Source organism: Lithobates pipiens, unplaced genomic scaffold (genome assembly GCF_037356315.1).
Source record: "Lithobates pipiens isolate NorthernLeopardFrog02 unplaced genomic scaffold, aLitPip1_a1.2 Scaffold_22, whole genome shotgun sequence".
NCBI classification, from domain to species: domain Eukaryota; kingdom Metazoa; phylum Chordata; class Amphibia; order Anura; family Ranidae; genus Lithobates; species Lithobates pipiens.
This window is the reverse complement of record NW_027507784.1, coordinates 97088006-97113523: the sequence shown is the minus strand read 5'-3', so window position 1 is coordinate 97113523 and position 25518 is coordinate 97088006. Positions and strand designations below refer to the sequence as shown.

At 43.5% G+C, this 25518-nt stretch overlaps 1 protein-coding gene across 5 annotated transcripts in view; it reads left to right on the top strand.

Moving 5' to 3' along the window:
- The first annotated feature begins 22579 nt into the window (after positions 1-22579).
- Positions 22580-25518, top strand: part of FASTKD1 (FAST kinase domains 1) — a 96889-nt gene continuing 93950 nt past the window's right edge. For all 5 annotated transcript variants that reach the window (XM_077447930.1, XM_077447927.1, XM_077447929.1 and 2 more), the window contains exon 1: positions 22580-22723. The gene's annotated coding sequence lies outside the window, so the exon portion shown is untranslated. The remainder of the gene's footprint in view (positions 22724-25518) is intronic.

Here is a 25518-nt window from a genome sequence, read left to right as displayed (position 1 = left end):
CTGAGCCTCTTTGAGTGTTTCTGAATGCATCCAAGTGTTTTCCGAGTGTCTCTGGCGCTCCACCCCCACCTCTGGCCACATGTGGTACTGCATACAATAGAAGTCACTCTGGAACGAATTATCTGATATATGAGTGCTTTGGATTACAAGCATCCTTCTGGAACGAATTATGCTCATAATCCAAGGTACCACTGTATCTGTTTCTTATCTGCAAAATTAATATAGTTCTAGAACATCTTCACAAGACCCATGTGAAAAGCAGACAATGAAATGTTCATTATACTGAAAATGAGAAACCTAGCAAGATGGAAGAAAACGGGTAATGTGTGTCCTGTAGAGATATAGAGGTCAGCAAGAGGAACCACATCATCCAGCAGGGAAACCAAGCATTTGACACAACTGAATGTGTGTGTCAGTGCATCAGTGTTGGCAGGTCTGTAACAGAGTGAAGATCTCAATTACAGGCTGTTGAGAAAGCATAAAACGGAGAAAAAAAAAACATACTTTTTCCTTTCCGGCTTTTCATTATGACCAGATAACCCTCAAAAAATTAGTAGCAGATGTCTGTTGTGGAAATTTTATTAAGATGTATTTGATATGTATTGTCACAGTGTCTCCCAGTGTTAGTTCTCCTGCAGCCCGGTCTAAGGAGGGGACTGGGGCAGACTGATGGCAGTTGAGACCCGTCTGGTAGTGAAAGGCTTCCTTAGGATGCAGAGAAGTGTTTGCAGAGTGGGGATATTTCCGGTGAACGGCACCTGTGCAATGCACAGACCATCGTCTGGGGGGAATGTGTTCACTCTGCAAAGACATTATTAGTTATAGGGGGAAGCGTGATTTTGTCTTTCTGTGCATCTGATCAGTACATGGAGGAACCATGACTTGCCCCTGCAGATAATCTTCCATCCACAGGAATGGTAGTATAATCCGGGTATGCATTGTGTTCTCAACAAAGGAGAATGATTCACTGCAAGTGGTAAAAATTGGAGTGTTGCGTGTGTTATGGTTGGACAGCATCCATGATTTCCAGGCCAGCCATGTGGTTTCCTTTGTCTTACTGGAGAGTATGGCTTACAGGTACAGGGGGTGGGAAATCATACACACTGCCCCTGCATAGACACACCTATACACCGACCTAGTCATTGTTAATTGGTTTTTAACTCCTCCTGTTTGCATGTGCTTGATTGGCTGATTGTGAAAGCAACCAAGCTCTAGTGTTATAGGAATAAAGATTGCTCCTATGGTCAGACAGTCGAGCTGTGGAGATAAGGATGTAAGGGTGGTGGTCATGTCTGTGTTACCTCAGGGAAACAGGATTGTACTAATGCATTATAGCAAAAGGCTGAAAGTGACATGGATTACACGCAGTGTATAGTGGAATTTCCACGACATGCCTCATGTTGAGGGACCAATCTTTTAGATTAAGAAATTCCGGCTCATCGAATTTACCCTGGTGTTCTAGGGCCCTACTATGCAAATTGCCAAGAACACCTTAAGGCAAAGCTCAAGCAAAGCAATTTTTTTTGTGGGGGTCTCTAGTAGACTTAGGAAAAGTGATTCAAATCATTTGGATCAGTTCAGTGAAATTATTCAAATTGCTGAATCGACTCATGACTCATTTCCTCCAAGCTAAGATCCTGTGATACACTTGGTCAGTGGCGTTGCCAGGTTATTCTGTGCCCTCTCACTAAATTAGCATAGTTGCCAACTGTCCCGATGCTGAAGTGCATTCAATCCGCTGCTCTGTGTGCTGCTGAGTGGGTTCATGAACACATGTCCATAAAGAAAACTATAATTCGAGATGAGCAGCATAGCAAACAATAGCGCTGCTCATCTGGGTCAGAGGATGGAGCTGCTGATGAGTTACTCTGCCTCCTTGGCCAATCTGCGAACCTCCTATAACCTGCCCCTTCCCTCCACATTTGAGGGGTGGGGTGGTAGGTACTCTCGTCAGTAGGAGATTTGGGTAGGAGACACTGTGGGGGGAGGGCTTGTGAGATGGGTGTCAGGAGCTTTGGCTGGGTGGTTGAAAGAGAAGGGAGGTGCTGCAACTGAGAGAGAGGGGATGGGGTAGTGGTTGAATGGTGCAGTAAGATGGGTGATAGGCACTGTGGCGAGAGGGTGAATTGGGTGTAATGCACTGTAATGGATAGATGAGGGAGTTGAGGTGGATCAGTGAGGGGCACTGTGAAGTGGTTGCTGTGGAAGGGGGGATAGTGAGGTGGGTGGGTTGGAGGCACTGTGGCAGAGCAGGGCACTATGGTGTATGTTGAGGGGTGCTATTAGGTGGACTATAGACCTTTATGGGGGGTGATTTGTGACTAAAGCACTGCGTGAACAGGAAGGCGTTGAGTGTAGACACTTTGATTGGAAGGGTGGGTGTTGTGGCAGGAAAGTGGTGAGGTGGGGGGATTGGAGGTGAGAGTTATGATTCTACTAGTGTATGGCCATCTTTAGTTTGGAGGTGCTGTGCTATATTCTGCAATGCGTTCTTTGGAGTTTATTGCCCAGTTTGTTCTCTTCTTGTTTCCAGACAATTCATTGTACTTTGTGTGAACAGGTCCTGCTGTCAATCCTCGCCCTCTTCCCACATGTTACAGCTGAACATGTGCACAGAGAAGAGATGTACAGCAAACACTGTAGTCTTGTGTAGTGTAGTCCTAAAATGGATGGTCTACAATCTCTTTATAGTCCTTTGCACATAAGAGAACTGTCTAAAGCTCATATTTTAAGCATTTTTCTCTCTACATGAGGTTAGAGACAACACAAACAAATATACTACTGTGACTGGCAGGGGGGTACCTACCATGATGCATACAAGGCGTTTTCCTTGGGTGCAGTTTTTTTTTCGGGGGGGGGGGGGGGGGCGGTATCACCACTATGCAAAAGGGAGTCAGGGACACTATGAGCCAGTGGGGGGGGGGGCACCCTGCAGCGCTTTCATTGCTGATTCCAGTTCCGGCTAATGTGCAGTGGCAGGGAAACCCAGCAGCCCGCCTCTGCCCACCAGGAGTAGACAGTGATTATCGCTAACGGCTTTAGCAGCCGATTGCGATAGTCGCAAGTGAATCCAGCAGGCTGGTTGTACCCAAGTTGATCGATCGATCAATTTGGAACATTCACCCTGTCCAAGAATGGTTTGAATCAGGAACATTCAGCCTACCCAATAATGGTTCAGCAGGAACTGGTCAAGGTTCGAACCATGTATGGCCGGCCTAAGAGACAATTTTTGAGCTATGTTTAATCTCCTACAGTCCTTACATCTGAGGGTCTTATTATTTAAACAGGCTTATTCTTTCCTGATCAAATAGCAAAATAAAATGAATGAATTTCCCAACCATAATAATCTAATGTGCAATGGATGCTGCCTGAGTGATTATTTACACACCATACAGTACACTGAGTAGTTATTGCAAGACATGCCCCATCATTGATTGTATGGCCACATGTGACCTGAATATGCTTCCAAATCTGGTCTCCAGATCTGCGAATGCCTAATAGGTGCTTTGATCTTCAACAGATTTCAACAAATTTGTATTAACTGGTCACTCAGCACCCTACACAAATGTAAATACAGCTAAATACAATTATTTGCAAAAAAATAAATCTACCGCACCCAAACAATATCCAAGTGGATAGCATTTTGGGTAGGGGAGTCATGTCCTTATGAAACACGTGTTCTTGTTGCCAAATTGGATATAAAATTAACTAAGATGTGTATCCACACTTCCTCTTTTGATTAGTGACTTGATATAATAGAGCATACAGCCAATGATAGGTGGTCTGCCGAATCCAATCTGCAATCACCAGTTTAATAAATAGAAATGACCTTGCCTTGCCTCTGCCTTATTGGGCATGTAGGGACATGTTTAGTCCACAGGTATCTGACACTTGTAGTTTATGCCAGGTTTAGATGTCACACTGTCAGTGTCCACAATAGGAATAGATATCAGAGAAACCTCTAGCAGCGTCATGTGCAGACAAACCCCCATCATGGGCCATGTATAGTAAAACTCTTCTGGCTGTGAAGTTTTTATATTTTTGTAAGTAGAGCTAAATGTGAAGTGGTCAAGCTATACGACAATCAACTTTTGGATTGGATATGAACCGGCTATTGTAAGTTTATGTTGTTTAAAGCAGAGTTCCAACATATAACAAACTATTTTTTTTTCTAAATTCCTAAGTTCATCTAATGAAAATGTACCACTCACTTGTTTTTGTTAAAATATCCCGATGTCTGGTTTCCTATATAAAAGCAACTTATATTATTTGTGCGTGGTAATTCTCATCTTACCTGGGGGCATGTGAAGCCCACAAGCAAACACTTCCGGAATTCGGTGATGCTGAGCTACTAGCATCCCCACCGTAAGTTTCCGATGTTGCCATCACAACGGGCATCGTCAGTGCCTGCCCAGTTGTGATGGCAACTAATCTCACGATAATTAGCGGCGCCTAGCCACAATGACTCTTGGGAAGATTGATTCAGTGCGCCGCCCCAGGAGACATTGCGCCGCCAGATCTGACGGCAATACCCGCAGGTGGCTAGGACAGGAAATGCCACATCAATAATCAATAAAAAGGTAACCCTTAGGGGAAAAAAACAATTCTTGCCACTTGCCACTGTCTATTATGCCAGTTTGGGAATAAGCTTAATTTGTGAAATTGTGTGAAACTCTGCTTTAACTCATGACCTGAAGAATAAACTGTCTATTAGCCTATAAATGTGAAATATATGTAGCCAAACAAGTTCTTCCTAGAGTGTGGTGATCATCTTCTCCCAAAATGACAGAAAATTAACTATGTATTGTCAGTGCCCCTTAAAGACCTTGTTTATAAATCTAAAGGAATCTGGACAACCCAGATAAACTATTGCCTTCTGTCTGATTTTGATCGCACGTTGTTGGACCTCTGAATGAGATGCCACCGACTTCAGTATTTCTTCTATATTCTAGTGAATAATTCTCCAATGGAACACCAAATGCCACCACCAGTGTGAGAAGTGCACACTCACCATCACTCCAGTGACCTTTAAATAAAAATCAACAAGCGTCAGTTCCTATTTTTTGTTTTAATAGTTTAACTTAGCTGAGTAAGATAAAGACTTGTGCAGAATAAATGATCTGACAAATGTGTATTCGGGGGAATTACTATGAATTGTAGGGCCCCAAAGCAAAATTTTGATGCAGCCCCCCCCCCCCCTCCAGTTTGCTTAAATCAAGGTGGGTGTCAGTATAGTCAAAACACTACTAGAGTTGAAATATATAGTTGCAGTACTAATAATCATAATGATATAGTAGATTATGAAAATATTACTAATGTTCTTGTATGCAATTACTCTATAACCCTAACTAAAATCTAGATGCTTTAAATTTTTCATTTAAATTCTTAGCTGTAGGATTTTGCAAAGAGAACCTTGGGGATTTGTGACTGCATTAAGCATAGATTAATTTCTATCAGTTCAGAGGGCAATAAATCTACACTGCTAGAGATAAGCAAATATTTCTTATTGCGTAGAGGAGGATCTACTGTATGACTAAAATGATACTGAGGTCCTTCTATACTGGAAGTTTTACGGTTTTGTTTTCCTTAACAGGCCCCTTAAAGAGGTTAAGGGCCGGTTCACACAGCGAGGCGCGGCGAGGCGTCTCCGACTTACCTCGCCGCGACCTGCGGGGAGCTCAGCGGCGACTTGCAGAGGACTTCTGTATAGAAGTCAATGCAAGTCGCCCCCGAAGTCGCCCCGAAGTAGTACAGGAACCTTTTTTCTGAGTCGGAGCGACTCGAGTCGCTCCTCTCAGAACGGTTCCATTGTACAGAACGGGGGCGACTTGCGGGAGCGAGGCGAGGCGAGCCGTGTCGCCTCGCCTCGCCTCGCTGTGTGAACCGGCCCCAACAGAAAAAAGGGGAAAACACCGCGCTGTATCAAACTAACAAAAAAACAAGTGAAAAAACAGCTGCCAACACTTCAAACAAACAAAGTTAAACAATTTAAAACAGTAAATAGTGTAGCGCTTCTATTAAGTGAATGTGTAATCCCATGAGGAAAATCCGAATACGATCACAGAAATACAAGTTAATCAGAAATCACATGGGAAAATCAGTAATCACATGGGGAAAGTCCATATACGATCACAAATAATAATAAATAGAGTCCTCTGTAGTGTGACTGGTGCACAAAGAGTGTAATAAAACTTCTTCAGAAGAAATAGGCGTTTCACTAGTCAAGTGCAACCCAATATGTCAACTTGTCTGAAGATATCAAAAAGGTGGGTAGAATACTCTTACCGAATATGATGGACTCACACGGTCTTACGACGGTTGAGTCGGAAACGCTTGGGGTCCAGACCTAGGACCAGATGGTAGGTTGGTGGTGGTCCGACCGGATATTGAGAAGGCTCCAAACGACTGAAGACCCTAGGGGGCGTCTCACAGGGGGTTCTCCGGAATGTTCCTCAGGTTGTCCAATTCGGATGTGGCTCAATTGGAATTACAACCCCAAATGAGGGGTGAGGGGTTTGTAGAAATTAGAACAAAAAAGAAAGCTCCACATGGTGCGGGTCAAAAAATATTAACCATCAGGTTTTATTAAAAGGTCATATAATTGGATAAAAATTATGACTGGTGATCACAAGTGAACAAAATAAAAGCAATGTGGGGTGCCAAAAGCGAGCCCGACGCGTTTCGACATAGAGTGTCTTCAACAGGGGCATGATGGAACCCACCACATTGCTAACAAATTTATAGAGTTTCTAGAGTAGGTCCGCCTAGAAAGGGGGCGGAGACTGCAATCAGAAACAGACTATGTATAAATTAACAGTCCAATGATATCGAGCTGTGGGAGGGCCCACTCAAACACAGTCAACAATGTATACAGCCGATCCACCGCTTATATACGTTATTTAAATGTCATAAACTTATATATATTCAGATTTAGCCTATACCGAGCACAAAAGATAGATACAAGTAAATATACCAATTAAAATGTTCTTACATTAATGTGTTTCATATGTATGAATAAAAATCATGTAACAGCAGGACAAATAACACATTGGTATTCAACTTATATCCAATGTATAAAATATGGCTGTCAGATGAAAAACACTATCTCCAGTATATTAGGTGTCAGATCGGCCTGCTTGTATCAAATGGTTACTCACATTAAATGCAAGGCTGTGGTTCATCAAGATCAATCCATATATATATAACATTAGTGGCAGTGATGTCAGTTTAGACCCTGTGTATGGTCTTGGCAACCTTAGAGTTACATTAGATCGTACAGGGACCATAACGCCAGGCTGAATGTTTATGGGTTGCCACAGCAACCAATGACGCGCTAGGTCGACACGTGATCAGTCAAGGTCATGTGACGTAGTCACGTCATGACCCAGAGTACATCGGGGCTATCTAACCAATCTCCTGGTCCGCGTAATGCGTCACCATGGAGAGAGGACGTAGGGAGGACGTCCGTTTTCGCGCCAGAGGGCCCGCGGCGTGCACGCCACGGGTCACGCGGCGGGTCTCCGTCGTCACCTCCCACTAAGGATAGATGGGCCATGTGACGAAAAGGTCATGTGACGCAATCGCGTCATGACCTAGAATGCATCGCGCCGTCAGAACCCATCTCCTGGCCCACGCAATGTGTTGCCATGGAGAGGGGACGCAGGGAGGATGTCAGTTTTCACACCAGGGGGCCCGCGGCGTGCACGCCGCGGGTCACGTGGCGCGTCTCTATCTCCACCCCTCACTCCAGATGTAGAGGCCGGCATGGTAAACAAAGTGCGGCCATATCACCCGGAAGAAAATACAGGAAGGGCATAGGTTTAACCCTAATCGTCACTGCCCAATCAGGGAGTAGCGAGGGGGAAACAAACATTAATAATAAAACGGAAATATTGTATTTTGAATGGATAATGTGATCCAAAACAGGCTAGAATGCAGCCTGTAATAGAATAAACCACACATATTAAAGCCATACACAATACATATTAAAACTGTATTTATAACATCAAGGGGCGGTACAGGAACGTCCCAAGGTATAAAAAATATAAAAAGATAAATTAAAATAAACAAATAACACCGCACGTGTAGAGAAACAGGGGTTCTGTTGCACGTGATAGTATGTAATAACAATATATATGATTGTGCAGAAATTCAAGCGCAAGGAAAGTTAATAAAAGAAAAAGAAAACAATGAGATTGCATATAGTTCTGCATGAATAACAAATATGCAGATAATTAGAAGTAATAACACTACCTAACTAGGACAAATCAATAATAGAATGACTATCGTGTATACTTCGCCTATCGACTATGAAATTCCATGAAACCAATAAAGTCGCCATAAAATCGCAAGAAATCGCAAGGTAATGCAGTGTATATAACAAAAAATGTGTATATAGTATCCAAAGGGAGAGCGAATGTCCCATGAAATTAAATATTAGTAATGAGAGCATTCTTAAGAGAATTATTGGAGACGGTAATGAAAAACTCCAATGAATGAACCGAATTGGACAACCTGAGGAACATTCCGGAGAACCCCCTGTGAGACGCCCCCTAGGGTCTTCAGTCATTTGGAGCCTTCTCAATATCCGGTCGGACCACCACCAACCTACCATCTGGTTTTAGGTCTGGACCCCAAGCGTTTCCGACTCAACCGTCATAAGACCGTGTGAGTCCATCATATTCGGTAAGAGTATTCTACCCACCTTTTTGATATCTTCAGACAAGTTGACATATTGGGTTGCACTTGACTAGTGAAACGCCTATTTCTTCTGAAGAAGTTTTATTACACTCTTTGTGCACCAGTCACACTACAGAGGACTCTATTTATTATTATTTGTGATCGTATATGGACTTTCCCCATGTGATTACTGATTTTCCCATGTGATTTCTGATTAACTTGATTTTCTGTGATCGTATTCGGATTTTCCTCATGGGATTACACATTCACTTAATAGAAGCGCTACACTATTTACCATTTTAAATCCCTTAAAGAGGTTGTAAACCCTGGGGGGAACGGACCTGTAAGACAAAGGCATAATGAGCTAGTATGCAATACTTACCTTAGAACTAAGCGCTCCAGTGGTGCTCGCACACTACTGAGACGGCTGGCATCTTCCCCGATGCTGCTTCTGGGTCTGCCGCTCTGAGAGGCCGGAGTCACAATGATGTCTCTCCAGAATATGGGTCTGAGAACCTATGTTTACAGTACAGGCTCTGAAGGTTCGGAGTAAGTAAGTTTAGGAGATATTCACAGTACCAACAGGTAAGCATTATTAAAGTATTAGTTGTAGTATAAGTAAAAAAAATCAGACTTACACTTTAATGGGGCCCAGTCTTACCCCAGGCCCAATAGGAGTCACATTGGCTGCTATGGCTATTGTTATGCCACTGTGTGTATCATTTCCAGTTATAAATGTGCATTCAAAATCTGCACCATTGGCTGAGAGCGCCGATCAGCAGACATTTTTCAGTCATGCCCGACTGCAGTACACACAGGCTGAATGTCGGCCAGTTTTTATTAAACTGACATTTGGACTGTATGTAATAGGCTTTAACCTCCCTGGCAATATGATTATTTCATATTTTTGATGCTTAAAGTGGTACAATTATTTTGCATGGAAATTTGGCATTTTATATTGTAGGCCTGTAGTTCTTAGGAATAACTCACTTAAATCTGTCCAAACAAGAGTCTAGTAGAAATCCCAGGTATGATAAAATTTGAAAACCAAAATCATCAATTAAAATATAATAAATAACTATAAATAATTATACCAAATAATAATAATATAATAATAAAAATTATTCAATAATGTAATCAAATCAAAAACACTGAAATTTGCTCAGTTGCAGAATTGTCACTGTCATTATTTTTCAGTATTTGACAGATCTCCCCACAAAGCACTATTGCTAAATTCTGCGAGTGATTCTAATTTATTATCGCTGTTTTCTAGCGGGTCTAAAACCTCTTTTGATGAAAAGGCACAGTTTTTGGTTGCTATGGACAATCTCCAGTTTCCAGGCAGAAAGAACAGTTTTTATAATATAAGACTACATGAATTTGAATTTGACGCCATTCTCTTCATCCCCGTGCGTCGCAGCACTCGCAGGGAACGGAGCTCGGCTCCATGATACATCGAGCGGAGGATGAGCCACTCACACAGCAGGGGTACATCGCAGGATCCAGGGGAAAGGGTAAGCAAACTCTTCCTGGATCCTGCGATGCGATCCCAAGTCTGGCTCGGGGTTACCGCTTTTGGTTTTGAAATTCCACCCCGAGCCAGACTCGGGAATACCACCAGGGAGGTTAAGGAAAGGTTTCCAGCTATCTGTCAGATGCTGATGACCTGTCTTTTCTAGCATCCACCAAAGACTCCTCTCCATTAGCATCACTAATTAGTGATTTGTGTTTTTAGGTCTTTTTTTGGACACCTGATTTAGATAAAAAAAACTTTCAATATTAATGGAAATACAGTATCTGTGAGCACATCCCTCACATTTTTGTAAATATTTTATTATATCTTTTCATGTGACAACAGAAGAAGAAATTACACCTTGCTACAATGTAAAGCAGTGAGTTAACAGTTTGTATAACAGTGTAAATTTGCTGTGGCCTCAACACACAGCCGTTAATGTCTAAACCGTCGGCAACAAAAGTGAATATGTTAAATGAATATGTTAAATTTGTTGTCATCACCCTCACTCTCTCATACTGGTCACTGGAAGTTCAACATGGCAAAGAACTCACTAAGGTTCTGAAAAAAAGAATTGTTGCTCTACATAAAGATGGCCTAGGCTATAAGAAGATTGCCAAGACCCTGAAACTGAGCTGCAGCACGATGGCCAAGACCATACAGCAGTTTAACAGGACAGGTTTCACTCAGAACAGGCCTTGCCATTGGCCCACCATAGAAGTTGAGTGCATGTGCTCAGCATCATGTTCAGATGCTGTCTTTGGAAAATAGACATATGAGTGCTGCCAGCATTGCTGCAGAGGTTGAAGGGGTGGAGGGTCAGTCTGTCAGTGCTCAGACCATACGTTGCACACTGCATCAAATTGGTCTGCATGGCTGTCATCACAGAAGGAAGCCTCTGCTAAAGACAATGCACAAAAAAACATGTAACCAGTTTGCGGGCAGCACTCATGCAGCCCCAGACCATGACCCTCCCACCACCATGTTAGACTGTAGGCAAGACACACTTATTTTTGTACTCCTCACCTTGTTGCCGCCACACACACACGACTCCATCTGAATCAAATAAGTTTATCTTGGTCTCATCAGACTACAGGATATGGTTCCAGTAATCCATGTCCTTAGTCTTCAGCAAACTGCAGGCTTTCTTGTGCATCATCTTTAGAAGAGACTTCCTTCTGCAACAACAGCCATGCAGACCAATTTGATGCAGTGTGCAACGTATGGTCTGAGCACTGACAGGCTGACCCCCCACCCCTTCATCCTGTGCAGCAATGCTGGCAGCACTCATACGTCATTTCCCAAAGACAACCTTTGAACATGATGCTGAGCATGTGTACTCAACTTCTTTGGTCGACCAATGGCAAGGCCTGCTCTGAGTGGAACCTGTCCTGTTAAACTGCTTCATGGTCTTGGCCACTGTGCTGCAGCTCAGTTTCAAGGTCTTGGCAATCTTCTTATAGCCTAGGCCATCTTTATGTAGAGCAACAATTCTTTTTTTTGGATCCTTAGAGAGTTCTTTGCCATGAGGTGCCATGTTGAACTTCCAGTGACCAGTATGAGAGTGTGAGAGACATAACACCAAATTTAACACACCTGCTCCCCATTCACACCTGAGACCTTATAACACGAATGAGTTACATGACATCGGGTGGGAAAAATGGCTAACTGGGCCCAGTTTGGAAATGTTCACTTAGAGGTGTATTCACTTTTGTTGCCAGCGGTTTAGAAATTAATGGCTGTGTGTGAGTTTTTTTGAGGGGACAGCACATTTACATTGTCATACAAGCTGTACGTTCACTACTTTACATTGTAGCAAGGTGTAATTTCTTCAGTGTTGTCACATGAAAAGATATAATAAAATATTTACAAAAACGTGAGGGGTGTACTCACTTTTGTGAGATACTGTATATCAATTTCAAAATGTGAATAGGTACATTGATGTTCATTTCTAAATATGTAAAGATGGGAATGTGGTGGTGGTAGGAACAATCAACCAGTAGTTAGTTTTCACTTTGTAGTTAAGACTAGACATGCCAAGTTGCAATAAAAGTATGTGAAATAATTTATAGTATAGCAATCACAATTTATAAATACCGGTACATTTGATTGAATTTAAGTCTTTTTATTAATAAATCATATTTATTTGTTTTGCCATTCTGAATTTCTTGTGGCTATTTTCTCTTTTACCTACTATGTTGACTCTTTGGATGTTTTGGATGTGTATTGAGTTGTTACTGTAGACAAGTATGCTAAATAGGGGTGTTCAGCGAGTCCCCCCTATCTGTGTATTGTCTTGCACAGCACAAAACATAGTAGGGATAGAAGGTAGACATTTGTTTCACTGTTAGTTACAGACCCTTCCCCACCTTGCTTTGAATAGGCCAGCAGTAGACGCATTCCATTCCACATTTACATATTTTAGCTGGAAGGTTGAGTGTATAAAAGCAGTGGTCCTCTCCTTCCCTGTCAGATTTAAGGGAAGCATCTCACCTGGGTATCCTCTGCTGAGATCAAAATGACAGAACTAGAGAAGACCATTAAAGGTAAGTGTATCACATATTTGAGAGGTTTGGGTAAGAATCTAAAACAAGGCTTTATGGTGTCACATTAAGTTGAAAATGGTTTCCAAATTATAACTTTGCCATAAACTACTGTGGCTGTGCACACATCAAAGGTTTAAAAAATTGGCAGCCCTCTTGATGTTGTGGTACCCTGTGCCCTAGTATGACATGACAGTTGTAGCTGGTCAGGTCATATGTGTACAATGACAGTCACCTGATTTGTCCAGGTTCATCTACATTGGCCCATGTTAATTATTTCTCTGAGTATCTTGATACACTTCCAAGCAGATCTCCTGTGGACAGTAGATTGCTCTGGATGGATTTTCCCAACCAATGCTACTGTTTGCCTGGAGATAAGGTTGGCACTAGGGTATTCTGCCAAGCATATAAATGTGCATAATTAAACAATATGACTATGCATACTTATAAATATCACTATTGTTGGAACGGGAACTGTGGCAGCACACCCAACCCATATCTTATGTTTATGGGGCTAGCTTTAGGGATGGCTCATACTAAATGCCTTTCCATGCATTTTCAACAAAGTAAAATGTATGGGAAAAAGAAAATGGTTTTTGTTAGGGCCTGTTAACACTAATGTGTAGAAGTGCATTATAAAAAAAACTCCTGTATACAATAAAAGTAACAATACAAATAAAAGCCATTTGGATAGAACTATTTATATATGTGACTTTAATAAAGGTGATTTCAGTGTAGAAATGAATATCAAATATATCAAAAATCCTATTTGTCCAAACAGCTTTTTTTGTATTATTGCATGCATCTTACGTGTACATGAATATCACTTGTTATTTTTTATGCATATTGTAACTAACTTGATATTTGCTTTGTTTTAGATAAAGATTGTGTTTTGGCAAATGGCACCAGCTCCATCACGGCAAAAGTCAGGAGACGGCGTACTGTCTACAGCCGATCCCACCTGGAATTGTTGCTTAAAACCTTTGACACCAACCCTTATCCAGGCATTTTGGTGAGGGAGAAGCTGGCCCAACTCACAGGTGTACATGAATCCAGAATTCAGGTATGGAGCTCATATTTATATCCTCATTAGTACAAGCTCAGGAAGACTATCTTTTTCTGTTTATGGTTAGTTTGGCTATCAGGATGCATGTTACAATGGCAATATTTAGCTACCATTTAGCCAAAGTTTCCCTAAGGGCCCAAATGCACAGCTGCCTCTTCTCAGATGTAGTTTGCTATCAACTTAAAGGAAACCTGTGCTAAGCTAAATATGGAAGTTGCCATTGACAACTTTTCCCAAAAATGTACATTATCTGGCTGCCACGCTACTCTACTGGTTTCCATATGTTAAGTCATTTACCCAGAATAAGTCGGTAGGTAATGATTTCTGACTACTCTTTGACACAAGTGAGTGACTCAGAGTTTTCTATTTTAGAGGCTAGCATTTTCAGATGAATAATGGGAATAACGACAACCTCCATATTTTTATAATACTAGTTTCTTTTATGTCCACATTGCTGATGCTGGCTGTCATGTAAAATAAAGCCACCAGTGCTGGAAGACTCTTCAATAGACAGAAACACACAAAGGTGCATGCCTCCATCCATGAATTGTGCTACAGTTCTGTCTCACCATGGATTTTCATTACAGCCCTCTATTGCAACAACCAAGAATCAGGCTGTCATAAAAATAATGAGAATAACAGCATGGGCTAGTGCTTCAGCATTTATCAGATCTGTGCTAGTGCACATGCTCCATTTATTAAATAATAAGTTTGATGTTTTATGATGTATGACAACAGTCCACGACCATATCAACAATGTCAACATGTCCACCTTGTCAACAATGACCATGGACAACAGACCATGACAACAGTCTTTTATGAGTAATAATAACTTAGTGCAGGTGTTCAAGTCAGATTAGGCGACCTGTCAGAATTTGTAACGGAAGTGATGTTAGTTCGCCGCCATCTTGCTACACCCCGCACTCCTCCACAGTAAGGATACAGTGAGAAGGTGGTTTTAACAGTAAACGGAGCTTATATGGTGAAATACAGTATTTAACATGTTGAATTATAAAAGCAGCGGTGTTCTGTCAGATTAGCAAACCTGTGAGATCAGCAGGCTTGCCGCTTCTTTTAAAATTGAACATTTAAACAGTCCGTCAGATTTCTAAATACTGTATTTCACCATATAAGCTACTGTTAAAAATAAGTCTGAAATGCATGACTCCGGTGGATATAACAAGATGTCCACTTTGCACCTTCTCACTGTATCTTAACTGTGGAGGAGTGGGGGGGGGGGGGAGTAGCAAGATGGCAGTGACGTAATATCACTTCCATTACAAATTTTGATGGGTAGCCTAATTTGAGGAAACACAAGCTTTGACATGGTATTTATTTTATTTCCCTTACTTCCTGTCCCAGAGGCAAAACAGGATGGGGTCATCCTACCTTCCAAAGCTATCCTGTTGGAAAAGTTGCCTCTTTATTTATGTAAAGATTTAGATTTCCCCTCACTTCCTGTGCTGGTGACAGTGGTAACCATTGAGTCTTTCCAACAATGACACATCCAGTGGCAAAAATCTGACAGATGTTCCAGACTTCTTCCACGGTATCCAAAACTAAAAAAAATATGTTGTAACGGTTCTTTAATTTTAAGTATATATTGTTGGCTTTCGCCTAAGAGCTGCTAGCAATTCTCTACACATTGAAATGTTCCACATTACTGTTGATGCATTTTGTGTTGAAGGAAGAAATCAAACATTTCTCTTTATATTTGTAGGTCTGGTTTCAAAACCGAAGAGCCAGGAAGAATACAAAAGTGACTGCAGAAGAAGATAATCGGCTACATGATATGGCAAGGCCACTGTTTACTCAGATCTCCCAAGAAGGCCAAGTAGCCCAGCCAGAAATAAAACTTTATGGGGTAGAATATACTGAGAAATCTGAAGAAATCTATAAGACCTGTGCCCTTCCTCTGCAAACACGGAGCCACTTACATATGAACAATTTGGCAGGTCCCCAACCTTTCAGTTATGTGTGGCCAAATCATTGTCAGCCAACGGGGCTGATAGCACCATCCTGTTTTCGGAACTCCTCAGATATCACACAACCACAGCTCCAGCCAATGCCATATATGGAACCGCAACTGTTTTCCAGCAGTAACCTGCCCCATGCCACAAGCCCCCCAGTGACACATAGCCCAGAGTACACATCTGCTTGTGCCTCAGCCTCTGAGCCTGGTACGAGCGCAGATCAAAAATTTTCATTGCAAGACATCCTCGAAGAGTTCCAGCCATGCTGGACAGAAGCTGCTATCAATTCCATTGGTGTTAATGATGACCTGCTGTTTTGATTTGATTTAGCTTTGGACATTTTAACAATATATTGAGCAAACAAATTGTTTTACCTACCTAATGATCTGGTTTATGTGCTGCACATCAATAGTTCCTTATGTTTTTAACATCCTAGGCATACTAGCTCTCTATTTTATTACTACATACATTGTATTATGATTTTTTAGTATTTTTTATTAATTATTTTGCATGTTACTAGTGCATTTACAAAAAACCCCTTTTACATTAATCCTTTGTTTCTACAAAATCATCACATTGTGATGCACTTAGATAATTAGAGAATAAAGTCATGAGACATATTAACTGGTAATTAAATTGCTAATTATTGACTTTAAACAAACAATACCCTTTACTCCAAACCCTGCTTGTTAAAATAACTACTGCTGTGCATTTCTGTATTTTTGGATGAATAAATGTTATGTAATGATATACGGTTTTCTGACTTTGAAATATCATATTCTGCATCAACTAGATTGTGTACAAACATATGATTAGGAGGTATTAAAGCTGAAAACCTATGTTGATTAACGCTAATGACTTACAATCAATTAACTAAGTAATGAGTAATGGGTGTCTCAGAGTCCAGACAACAACATTGCTGCTGTGTGCCATCTAGACAGTGTGAATAAACACTTTGTGAAAATCGGCATTGTATTTACTACTAGAGGTGTGAAATTGGCTGGGTCAAGTAAATGCAAATACAGGCGTGGCTACAGTGCCTAGATTTTAGGCTTGCAGGCTGGACAGTGTAATAAAGGGTATTGAAAAGGTATTTAAATTCACTTTACTTTCTGCATACACTATTTTCTATAATGTTTATTAAAATATACTATTTTCTCCTACACACCCAAAATAGTGCCCTTAATATCAGAGGGAAAAAAAACAAACTTGCTCTTATTATCCAGTTCTGGGTGTCAAATAGCGGGTGTGTCGATGGCCTTTGCAACAAAGGTTTTTCTTGCAAAATATCTTTTCTTGAATGTGCACCATTATTTTAGTCAAGCATCCATGTTTATGCAGCTTTCAGTCATCCCCAAATCTTGGGCCCCCTTTACACTGTGCCATTCTATTGCTGTCAATTACTACATGCACCTTAACATGCAGTACTTCGCACATTAAAGTGGAACTCTTTCCTGCCCCTTCCCCCTCCTCCCCCTTACGAATTAGCAGAAAAAAAAAAAAGAATATATATTTTTTTTTTACAAAGTAAAGCATTTTTATATATATATAATTATTTTACTTACTAAAGTGGGGTACACACTATTAGAAAATCGGGCGAACAGTCGTCCAATACAGTCGTCCAATTTTCCTTGTTTCACAGCAAGTTGGAACTGAGGAAGGAAGTAATGTGCGAAAATTTTCATATAACAAAGGCTTATTTTGTTGTTTATTGTTTCTGATCATGCACAGTCTTTCGTTTTCTGATTTTTCTCATACGAGACTTGGACAAAAAACGGCACACATTAAATGAAAATCTTTGTTCTGTTCTTGTAGGAGGAAATTTTAATTTGGAAGGTTGGAATCAGCTGTCGAAAGTTATGTACACACTATCAGAAAATTGTAAAAACGTTCCTCGGAGGAAAATGTTTGCCCGATTTTCTTATAGTGTGTACGAGCCTTTAGTCCTGGCCTAGGCTAGAATGATGTAATGTTCCTGTAAACATGGCAGAGACTCTCTGTGAGTCTGCAGATGTGTCAGATCTCCATTACAGATAGCAGCCCTGGAGAAGAGGGGCAAAAGGCGAACTTCAAGCAAGACAATGCTGGACTCCATGGTCTAGTAAGTATATTTCACTTTATTTTATTTTAATACAAGGACAAGTGTTCGGGATTGTTAAACAGAGTGATGTTTAACTTTAACATGTGCTATGTTCATTTAGAATAGGCTGCCAATTTTGGTCAATGAACTGGAACTGCACTTTTTTTTTTTTTTTTTTACACCGTGCACGCCAACGTACCTACTACACTACTGTGTGTTGGGATGCCATTCTAATTGAAGTGCACGATTTACTCAACACATAGGTGTGAAGCCATATATAACAGTGATCCATAACAAAGCTGGGCAGTTAAAGGGTAATGCCTGGTACACATTACTTTTTTTTTTTTTTAACCTAGTGGGTTGAATGAAAAAACCTGACAGCTCCGGTCGGAGCCACTGTACTAACGATCCAACGTTATTACAGAGATCTTCCCCGTTGAGCTGTTGTGTTCTGACAGAAGGACGGCCCCTGCCAGAACACTCCAATCAGCACTCTCCACCATTGGCTGAGAGCGCTGATCGGGAGCTGGTTTTTCAGCATGCTCGCCTAAAAGACTCCAGCCAAACGGCCGGGTTCTATCAGACAGGGTGCTATCCACACGGGCCAAATGTCAGACGTTTTTTTATTGAACTGGCCGATATCGCAAGAGGACATCGGAATAAGATTTCCTCTTCCCATACTCTCTCTTTTGTGTATTTTGTCCTTTCAACAAAGCTTTGGGCCTGTGAATTATTTTTCCCTCACTTTTCCCTCTTACCTATTCCCCATCACACCCGTTGCTTGTTGAACTGTCCAGGAGCAGCAGAATTTGGGCAGAAAAAATGCTTGACACTACTTAAAGCTGCTAAATGCTAGGCACACTTAGTGCTTGAGCATTCATCCACTTACTTCAATAGCCAGAATAAATGATTTATTCTGGCCAATGAAATGAATAAATGCCTAAAAGTTTGTAAAAGCTTTAGTAACTTTTACAAGCGTCAGCCATTTTCTCTGCACAAAAACGCTGCTGGCTTCTGGGAGAGTTAAATAAACATCCTGTGTGCATGAGGCCTAACTCTCCAAAAGATCTGACATACATTTTTCGGTTCCACTTATGCAAAAACTATATCTGGAATCTCATTCTGTGCTATCTTGCCAAGGCACCGTAGCAATCAAGGCTTAGAATTAGAGGCATTTTTTATTTATTTTTTGTGAGAAAAGACAAATCTAGAAAATTCTTCACCTCGTCCTTAAGTAGTAGGATCTTAACTAACTGTTTATGTGTCAAACAAAACCCAGGTACTGGAGAGACTAGCAAGGCTAAAGACTTTTTATCATTTAATTTATGAGCCAACCAAAGGATCAAGATGCTTCAGTATTAGGTTTCCGATGACCATTAGCTCCTCATTGTCTCTACAAGCTGAAGTTCTTCCAAGTAATGGTACTGGTTTACTACAGGGGTATACCTAGAGCATTTGGCACCCTAGGCGGTTCCTATATCTGACACCCCCCCCCCAACTTTAAAATGTAAATCATCCCACTGTGCCCCCTGCATACCTCTGCACCCTCCAATATCTCCGCTTTACACTAAACAGCCCCCTCCCCCCCACAGGTCTGGACTCCTGCACATTACGCAGCCCCCCCCCCACACACACACACTATCTCTGGATGCCAGCACATTACACAGCACCCCCACAGCTCTGGACCCCTGCACATTAGACAGCTCCCACACAGCTCTGGACCCCTGCACATTACATAGACCCCCCTCCACCCCAGCTCTGGACCCCTGCACATTACACAGCCCCCCCAACCCAGCTCTGGACCACTACATTGTCCCCCCAGCTCTGGACCCCTGCACATTACACACAGCCCCCCACCACCCCCCAGCTCTGCGCCTCTGCACATTACACAACCCCACGCCATCTTGGGACCCCTGCACATTACACAGCCCCATGCCAGCTTGGGATCCCTGCACATTACACACAGCCCCCCCAGCTCTGGATCCCTGCACAATACACACAGCCCCCCTCCAGCTCTGGACCCCTGCACATTACATACAGCCCCCCCCCCAGATCTGGACCCCTGCACATTACTCATAGAGCCCACCCCCCAGCTTGGGACCCCTGCACATTACATATCCCCCCACCCCAGCTCTGGACCCCTGCACATTACACAGCCCCCCACCCCAGCTCTGGACCCCTACATTGTCCCCCCAGCTCTGGACCCCTTCACATTACACACAGCTCCCCACCACCCCTCAGCTCTGCGCCTCTGCACATTACACAACCCCCCGCCAGCTTGGGACCCCTGCACATTACACAACCCCATGCCAGCTTGGGATCCCTGCACATTACACACAGCCCCCCCAGCTCTGGATCCCTGCACAATACACACAGCCCCCCTCCAGCTCTGGACCCCTGCACATTACATACAGCCCCCCCCAGATCTGGACCCCTGCACATTACTCATAGAACCCACCCCCCAGCTTGGGACCCCTGCACATTACACACAGCCCCCCCAGCTTGGGACCCCTGCACATTACACACAGCCCCACCCCCCAGTATGGGACAGCTGCACATTACACATTGCCCCCTCATACCTTACTGGGGCATGCATGCAGAGCTGGAGACCAAGCAGCACAGGACAGGGTGCAGGAAATGCTGGATTAAATTTTTCATATTAACAAGCTAATGATTGGTTGCTAGGACCACCTTCTGGCTAACCTGAAAAGTTCACCATTTGCCACCCGTCCTCTATTCAGCGCTGCTCACTGTCTCTCTCCCCTGGCTGTGAGCTTCGCAGAGTGAATCCGGCGGCCGGCCCTGAGTGTCAGTGACTCAGGTAAGGTCCGCACACAGACACCCCTGCACCCTGTCACAGCTCTCCTCTCCCTGCCATGACTGTCACAGCGCTGGCGCTGCTGCCTGTGCCCGGCACCCTGCTGCCATCGCTTCACTCGAGGAGTGCCAGGGGCACCAGGTGACCAGGTGAACACCCCCCCAATGCGTGCCACATGGACTGACACCCTCCAATGTGTGCCACTCGGGCTGTCACCCCCCCAATGCGTGGCACCTGGGGTGCCCCCCAGTTGGTACGCCACTGGTTTACCCCCAAGAGGCTTATCCATACTACTAGAGCCAGCAATTCTGGGAATTTTGTAAAACTGGTAGTCAAGGTAAACAGCATCTTTTCATCTTCACCTCCCCTGGTCTCAGCATTCAGCAGACTCTGGCAGTTGACTCCAGCCTTCCTCCAGATCCTACACTTTCTGCTTCCCACCTTCGCCCCCAACTTCTTCCCGGCAGCAGCACATAGTAAAGGGGGTGCACTGTGATGTAAGGGAGGGTGGGGAACTCTTGACATCTAATGTAAGGGGGGGGTGGGGGGTGCTCTGGACATCTAATCTTACAACCAGCCCTTTGAGGGCGACCGTAATGCTGATGTGGCCTGCTCAGCAGGGGATCTCCCCGCTGAGCATGCAGATGACAGGTCCGTGTCTGCTCCGCTATGAAGAGTGGTCACAAGCACTGCCCCACTGTTCTCAGATGGAAATGGACCGCCTGTCTGTTTCCATCTGACTGTCATCTAATCTGATGTTTTTGGCAGACAGGATAAGATGCCGGTGGGTGTCAGCGGATTTGCCGCTCCACGGAGAGCTACGGATGGTCCAATCATGTCTGTCTGAAAAACTGACAGGTGAACCTGATCTGAAAGGCCATGTAAAACCATGCTTAGATACACTTCAGGGCTGGTTTGCATCAGAGTTGCATGCAATTTCTTCCCTGTTCCTTTGCAGTGCGATTTTGAACCCCATTAATTTGAATGGGTTGCTAATTGCATCGGAATGCACAAAAAGTAGTTTGTGTGTGTGTGTATGTATGTATATATATATATATATATCTCCAAAGAGAGCCCCCCAACTTACATCAGGGTCCCTACAGAGCCCCCCTCCCCTTGGGGACCCCTGCAGAGACTCGGGGCTATGGGCCCCAGATTCAGGGCTATAGCCCCAAAAGCCACCCCCTAGCAACGCCACTGACTGTACCTACTGGTAAGACTTGTTATAAGCTTGCTTGCAGGCATATGTGTGCGCAGGGGGTGTGCCAGGTAGCCTATGCCTAGAGCACACCCTAATCTCTGCATGTGGTGCCAATTCCTTGAATTACCTGGGCTTCCCCCTGTGTTGCCTCCCCCCTCACAGTGCTTCTGGCTTACCTCCTCCCCCTAGGGCTCCTGCAGGGTATGTTTCAAAATGGATTGTGGGGGGAGGGGCTGGTAAATGTGTTATCTTCTGACCCCTTCCTTTTCTAAATTAACACTCATTTACTGTGCTCATTCATAACTGAAGCATAGGAAACTGTATTCACTATGCTTCAGCTTCTGAATGAACAGGAAGCCTCTCAGCACAGACAGAGCACTTCCCTTTCATTCACTGTCCAGAGCTGAGGCTGTAGAGAAAGGCATGTGTGTGAGCTTTGGGGTGCACACACTAGTGCAATAGGAACACCTATGCCTGTCTGTAGGTACAAGTGAAAAACCAACCACTTTACTGGCTGTACCTAGGGAGCAGGTGACAAGTCTGCCATGGCACCTTCTATGTCTATCCTCTGCTTCCCTTTAGATAAGGCAGCTTTCTGTACACACTCCGCCTCTGATATTCTGTATTATAAAAAGCAGTAAGACTGACTGCCATTGCTTTACACCGTGCACCGCCAACACCATAGAGCTTGGACTCACTAAGTATAGAACAGCTGGCGGTCACGTGGTGCAATGTCACCTTATACCCCGGGCACGTGACGAGCATGTCTTCTCCATTCATATGGCTCCTGTGAAGTCTGAGGGACATTCCAACCGAGTTTGAGCGGAGGGAGGCGGCACCCGCCTTACCGGTAACGTGCATGAGCTTGTATGTGTTTGTTCAGTGCAGGGCTTTCATAATGACGTCACACGTGCGACAAGCAGCCATGTGTGTGTCTCAGACTGTGCCCTCTCTGTTCCAACATGTGCACAGGCATTGAAATCTATGTGTAATATATTTAGTGGTACAAGTTTAATTGCACTTTGATTTTACTGTTGTTTTGAAAACCCTCCGTGAGCCCCCCATTCACACCTGAACGATTAAAAGTGCTGTGCACACAAATGTCCATTCACATTATATGAAGTGACCTGTGTTTACCCCCCCCCCCCCCCCCCATGTGTGAACTGTAATGACAGAAAACAAAGACAGCAGTTCTCTGTGTTACATTCAGATCGGAGCGCAGGGCTTCGCAGCATTTCAGAGAGTAGGGTTGCCACCTTTTCTTCAAGGCAAACCTGAACACTTTAGCAATCTGGGATACCTTTGGGTGCCCCAAGGAGAGTAGTAATGTAGTGTGCTGCAGTGAACAGTGGGTGTAGCCAAGTTGCTCTTGCTGACATCATTGCCCTGCCCCCAAGTGATGCCAAACCTGCCGCAGCTCCCGAGTGACAACAGATTTGTGTTTGTCTATCTTGATTACTTGGGGAGCCACAGCCCAGTCTGAACAATGTGTCCGGGTTTCAGTCCACCTGAAACCTGAACACATGATTCAAAACCCGGACTGTCCAGGTGAATCTGACAGGTGGCAACCCTAGTGCAGTGACATGAATGAAGTGTCACTTTGTACACTTTAACCACTTGCCTACAGGGCACTTTTACCCCCTTCCTGTCGCTCTTTGACAATTGCACGGTACCTAAATTACATTTATTTATTTTTTATTTTTTTCTTCTTTTTTTTTCACACAAATAGAACTTTCTTTAGGTGGTAATTTTCTTTATTTTTTCTTAGTTTCTGTTGGTAAATTTTGTAAATACATTTTTTTTTCTCCACTGATGTGTGCTGATGAGGTGGCACTAATATGTCGCACTGGCAATGCTGGGCAGCACTAATGAGCAGGCACTGAAAGTCAGCACTGATTGGTACTGCTGGGGTTTTACTGTAATCAGAGCACTGATGATCAGTGCCCTGATTACCTGTACATTCTTCCCTGCGAGGAGATGCTGATCGTCTCTCATCGCCACACACACTGTCAATGTGAGCCGAGGAGAGCCAATAAACAGCACTTCCTCTTTTACATGTGACCGGCTGTGATTGGACACAGCCGATTACATGGGTAAAGAGCCTCGTCATTGGCTATGTACTGAGATCGAGGGGCACTCTGTGTCTTAGGAACATGGCACGACCGCAATCGCCACGCTGTGCGCTCCCTCGGTTACATGACAGTGGCGGTTCTGGGGAGCAGTCATATGACATTGTCCCAGAACAAGAGTGCCACCCCACCGCTGTCAGTTTCATATACGGCGGGTAGCAAGTGGCTAAATAAAGTTCAGTAAAAAAAGCTGTGTAATTCGATTAAAATGGGCATCACACCTCTCTCCTGCTGTATGGCTCTGCAGCTCCAAACACTGGGGTTTATTTACCAAAAACAAATGGATTGTTCACTTTGCAAAGTGCAGTTGCTCCAGAGCTAAGTAAATGAGGTAAGGCTTCACTTTGTAAAGAGAACCCAATCACGTGCAAAGGAAAAAAAAAAAAAAACACATTTTTGCTTATACATGATTGGGTGATGAAAGTCAGCAGAGCTTCAAATCATTTACTAAGCTCTGGAGCAAATGCACTTTACAAAGTTAACAGTCTTTTTGCCATTTGGGGAGGGGCTTGGGCATGTTTGGATCCTGGTCCAAACCCACCTGAGCTATTCCGCCAGGAAGCTGTCATCTGTATTGTACCAATCAGAAGCCGCTGAGGCGTATCCCACCTCACAATCACACATATACAAGGGGTGTGTTGATTGGCCAAATACAGTGACAGCTTCCTGCCAAGATCCCTCAGGTGTGTGTAGACTATGATACGCACATGCCCAAATTCATCCCTACTGTTCACACACAGTGGAGTTGAATTGCTAAAACTGAAGAGTACAAAATCTGGTACAGCTCTACACAGAAACCACTCCGCTTCCAGGTTTTATTGTTGAAGCTTGAGCCTAGATTCACATGGGGGTCTCTGATGATTTTGTCCACCACTATTGACTCCTTTTCCTGAGCACTGTCATAATATCTCTCAACACTCAAGGAGAGAAAGAGAGAGAGCTGGACAGACATATAACTTTTATTAAATTGCAACCGTTTCTACCTCTACCTTTCTAAGCTATCAAGTAATACGCTGTCTTTAGAATATCTAGAAGAAATAAAAGTAACCACTGAAATCAAGGATCTAAAGTGTAACTTAGGCTTTTCACAAAATATGAAAAAGTGAACTAACACCCTGCAACGCTTTCCACGCTAGATACCCAAAGTGGTGAGTGGCGTGGGGTAGGGATAGTGTAGGACAGTGGTTGCCCACCAGTGGTCCGTGGACCGCTGATGGTCCACGAGAAAATTTTGGTGGTCCCCAGGGGTTCTGCTGCAAATCAACATTGTGGCGGATGTATACCCCCAATGTTTGCAGTGTTACTCTCAATGCACGCTGAGAGTCAACACTGTCTGCATGCATTGATACCCGATGCCTCCTCTGTAGTTCTGACTCCTGTGAACTCAGAGGGAGGCGCCGGGAGTAGTGTAGAGAGCGGGAGGTGAAGAAGGAAGAGCCTTCCAAAGACAGCGCTTATCAGACTGTGGGAGGGAGCACAGAGCTCGGAGCTCGAGCACATGGATGGATAAGGAGGT